This window comes from Anarrhichthys ocellatus, unplaced genomic scaffold (genome assembly GCF_004355925.1).
Source record: "Anarrhichthys ocellatus isolate YVR2014 unplaced genomic scaffold, GSC_Weel_1.0 scaffold4072, whole genome shotgun sequence".
Lineage (NCBI taxonomy): Eukaryota > Metazoa > Chordata > Actinopteri > Perciformes > Anarhichadidae > Anarrhichthys > Anarrhichthys ocellatus.
In genome coordinates, this window is record NW_022284046.1 from 1 (window position 1) to 4,840 (window position 4,840).

The following is a 4,840-nucleotide window of genomic DNA, read 5'->3' on the forward strand; positions in this document are numbered from 1 at the left end:
GGGTTAGAGGCGTAGCGTTTGTTGGCGGGTCAACAGGTGTTGGTGGGCGGGGTTAGAGGCGTAGCATTTGTGGGCGGGTCAACATGTGTTGGTGGGAGGGGTTAGAGGCATAGCTTTTCTGGGCGGGTCAACATGTGTTGGTGGGTGGGGTTAGAGGCGTGGCGTTTGTGGGTGGGTCCACAGGTGTTGGTGGGCGGAGTTAGAGGTCACTCACAGATTCAAGTTGTTTCCAGGAGCTCTCAATGTGCTGCTGGGTACGGCGGCCATCTTGGAAATGCTGCAACAACAAAACAAAAAAATAAACTGGTCAACACATTTCTATTTCATTGGTCAGACTTCTTCATCATCTTTAACTAGTTTATATTTAATTTCATACCTTATTATATCTTTCTTTTTCATTTAGAAATTTGAGATTAAGTCTTATTGTCCATGTTTGTTGTTTTTGTATTTATTCTAACAGAAAAGACCTCTCCTCAGACGCTGGTCACCTCAACATTCTCATTCTCCTCGACCTCGAATCCACCTCGAATCCTCCCTCAACATCATCGGAACTGCTCTCTCCTGGATTAAATCATATCTTACAAACAGACAACAGTTCATCAGCATCAACAACTGCACCTCCTCCACTGCTCCTCTGTCTCACGGCGTCCCCCAGGGTTCGGTGCTTGGTCCTCTTCTGTTCATCCTCTACTTGCTCCCTCTTGGTAATATCATACGTCAACATGGTCTCCACTTCCACTGCTACGCCGATGATGTCCAGCTCTACATCTCCACAAAGGCTATTACCACTGCTACTCACTCCACTCTCACCAGCTGCCTCACTGACATTACATCATGGATGCAAACCAACTCCCTCAAACTTAACTGTGATAAATGTGACATGATCATCATTGGTCCCACATCCCTCACTAGGCAAGGCAAGTTTATTTGTATATCACATTTCAACAACGAGGTAATTCAAAGTGCTTCACATAAAACCATTAAAAGCATCAAAACATAAGGCAAAAGAAAAGGAGATTTAAAAACAATTAAGAACATTCATTGAAACATTAAAAAACAGTGTAAGAAATAAAATACAGTAATAAAATGCAGAAATGTATCAATATCCTTGAATGTGGTTGAATTAAAGGCAGCAAACAGAAAAGTCTTCAGTCTTGATTTAAAGGAGCTGAGGGTCTCAGCAGACCTGCAGCTTTCTGGGACTTTGTTCCAGATATGTGGAGCAGAAACACTGAACGCTGCTTCTCCATGTTTAGTTCTGACTCTGGGAACAGAAAGTAGACCGGTCCCAGACGACCTAAGGGGTCGGGATGGTTCAGAAGGTAGCAGCAGATCAGAGATGTGTTTTGGCCCTAAACCATTCAGTGCTTTATAAACCAACAGCAGGATATTAAAGTCAATTATTTGCTGGACAGGAAGCCAGTGCAAAGACCTTAGAACTGGAGTGTCACTAAAACCGGTCACAACTTCTGCCTCACCATCGACAGCTCCACTCCGTCTCCCTCCCCACACATCCACAACCTCGGAGTCATGTTCAACAGTAACCTCTCCTTTGAACACCACGTTGACCAAATCACCAGAACTGCTTTTTTCCACTTAAAAAACATGGCCTGTCTCCGCCCATCACTCTCCTCATCTGCTGCTGAAACTCTGATCCACGCCTTCATCACCTCCAGAATCGACTACTGCAACAGCATTCTTCATGGCACATCATCCAAAATCCTAAATAAACTCCAGTACATCCAGAACTCTGCTGCTCGCCTGCTCACCCACTCCCACTCCCGTGACCACATCACCCATGTTCTCCAGAATCTCCACTGGCACCCCGTCCCACAACGGATCCAATACAGAGTCCTTCTCCTCACTCACAAAGCCCTCCACAATTAGGCCCCCCGCTACCTCACCGGCCTGCTTCACCACCACACTCCATCCCGTCGGCTCCGCTCCTCTGATGCCTCCTGTCCCTCCCACTCTGGACCAAGCACCGGACATGGACAGAGCCTTCTCCAGAGCTGCCCCCTCCCTCTGGAACTCTCTCCCCAAACACATCCGAGACTGCACCGACCTCTCCATATTCAAATCACAAATCACAACCCACCTTTTCAGAACTGCTTTTAATGTGTGACCATTATTGTGTGTTTTATGTTTTTAGTGTATAGCTTTTATCTGATGATTTTAATGTAAAGTGTCTTTGAGTATTCTGAAAAGTGCTCTATAAAATGTATTATTATCATCATTATTATCATTACTATCATTATCATCATTAGGGCTTGAGCACCGACGTCGGGCCGCGAGGTCCCTATTGAAACTGTAGGAATTATTATTATTCTCTCGAATGAAATGCCTTTTTGGGGGCTTTATGATGTCCCCAACCTCCCCATATTTGGCAAGCATATCAGGACTGCAGGAAAATTTGATATTTTATGGGTCCCATGCTCGAGCATGAAAAAATTGCTTGCTAGCGCCCCCTAGAATTTAGCCCCCTCATCCCGTATGTCCAATTAACTTGACATTTTACACAGGCATGCCACCAAATGAGGTCTCCAAAAAAGCCTCTTGGACCCCTAAGCTCCGCCTACCAAAGTTTTCCGCCATTTTGAATTTTGTGAAAAACCCATTTTTGCAACCTCCTCCTACACGCTGAGTCCGATTGCTACTAAATTTGCTGTGGATCAGTATTGGATCTATATAATAACATTGTATCAAAAGATGTTTGATATCTCATTACGTTTAGAAGATATGGACCAATGAACTTCATAAGGCGTGGCTTTGTTTTTCAATACTCAACTTCAAAACCATCTAACCTATAATCACAAAATTTGTCTCATATGTGTACATCGTATATTGTTACGCACTCTGCAATTTTCATTCCATTCATCCACTTGGGAGCAATACAGTAGTTAAGCCATTTTTGGCTTTTTTGTCAATTTTCAACGTTCTACTTTAACGAACTCCTCCGACAGAATTCATGCGATCGACTTCAAATTTGGTTAGGATGATCTAAAGATATTGATGATGAAAAGTTACTAAAATGGTCTACTGACATTGAACGACCTTCATTTTATGTGGCGCCCATTGCCGTGACAACGCGTCATTCACCATGAAAAATTAAGCAAATTTTTCTGTGGCTTAGGATGTTCAGCAAGCCTTGGAACTTTGCACAGGTGTCATAGGTGATGTAAATAAATATTTCATATGGCGTTTTGGCTTGACCGTTGAAAATTGCCTCGATAGCGCCCCCTACAAATATTCAAAAACGCAGCCCCAGCACTACGTTTGACCTACATATATGATATTTGGTAGGGACATGTATCACATGGAGACTTAAACAAAAGTATCTTGGGACCATGCTCTAAAACCAACCGGAAGTCGGCCATTTTGATTTTTGTGTGAATTTTCCCATGATTTCTAGTCGCTGTACTTTGACGAACTCCTCCTAGGAACTTTGTCAGATCCACTTCAAATTTGGTCAGTATAATCTAAAGACCTTTGCAATTAAAAGTTACTCAAAGCTTTACGTTTGATGGAATGGTGTAGCCGTGACGTGGCGGCCATTGTACATGATTCGCCATTAAACAACAAGTTGATGTAACTCCACTGGACTTGCTCAAATATGTCCCAAACTTGCCATACTTGATAACAGTCATGGCCTGAGGATGTCTACAAGCCAATTTTCACTCAAAGTCATAGCGCCACGTACTGGCAAGAGGAAGACAGCGTTATGTGACAAACGGAATCCGATTTACATGATATTTACATGATGTGGTCTATACTTGATGTTAAGCAACATAATGCATGTTTGCGCATGTTCTCTTGCATCACATAGTGGATACAGGAACTGGTGGAATATTTGCACTTCATAATTTCCAGCGTCACACAGTCCACGCTGGAAAAATCGTTGAACTCCGAGATGCGTTATCTGATGGTCAAAGACATTTGCGGCCGCATCGGCCGGCGTCCCGCCAGTACCCCCGAGACGCGGGAAGGTGCGAGGGCCGTACATCGCTGCTTGCAGCTTTAATCATTACTATTATTATTATTATAAATGAGCAAGATCGGTCAAAAGAGATGGTGTCTTCAGCTGGTTTCAGTGAGACCAGCTGAAGACACCATCTCACTTTGTGATGACAGAGAGATGCTTGCTGCTGCTTTATCATTTATTTATATATATTATATTATTTTTGACCACAAGAGGGTTTGAACGCAGGATTGACAGATTGTTTGCAAACCTAAACTAAATGATATATTACGCCTCTGAAATCTTTGCTATCGTCACTGAGCTGTTTCTCAGGGTTGATGTGCCTCATTCCATTTGCTTGTTTGTTTGTTTGTTTACTCACAGTCTTCCTCTCAGCCTTTACTTCCTGTGTGTATCGTGTCAGCTCACACACGATCTGTGTGTTGAGGTTCTCAGCGAGTTCTTCTCTCTGAATGGCGAGTTCACTCAACTGACGGAGAGTTGCTGAAAACGCCAAACACCAGGTGTACCTGCAACAACCAATGAGAAGCCAGCTTTACCTTAGTGAACCAATCACACACCTTAAAGCTGCTGTCTCATTAACATATTACCTCCACCTGTCGATGTTGTTATTGTCACTCTACACACCACACATTCATTCTCATTGGGGCACATTTATTGAGTATATTGAGAGAGAAACATGTCAGCTGACCTGCTCTCATCCTCTCTGCTCCTCTTGGGATGATACTTCTTTGACAGACTCCTGCAGACAGACAGGAGGACAGAGAGACAGGTTTATATGAATAAATGAATTCATATACATACACGAAATGTATAAGTAACATACAGGTGATGTATAGGTAACATACAGGTGATGTGTAA

At 43.2% G+C, this 4,840-nt stretch overlaps 1 long non-coding RNA gene across 1 annotated transcript; it reads right to left on the reverse strand.

Moving 5' to 3' along the window:
* Positions 1 to 6: 6 nt before the first annotated feature.
* LOC116379304 (uncharacterized) lies at positions 7 to 4,797 on the reverse strand. Its single transcript, XR_004212401.1, has 3 exons — positions 4,671 to 4,797; positions 4,341 to 4,488; positions 7 to 277 (listed from the first exon to the last, which is right to left on the reverse strand). It is a non-coding gene; the product is annotated as an uncharacterized LOC116379304 (long non-coding RNA).
* Positions 4,798 to 4,840: the final 43 nt, after the last annotated feature.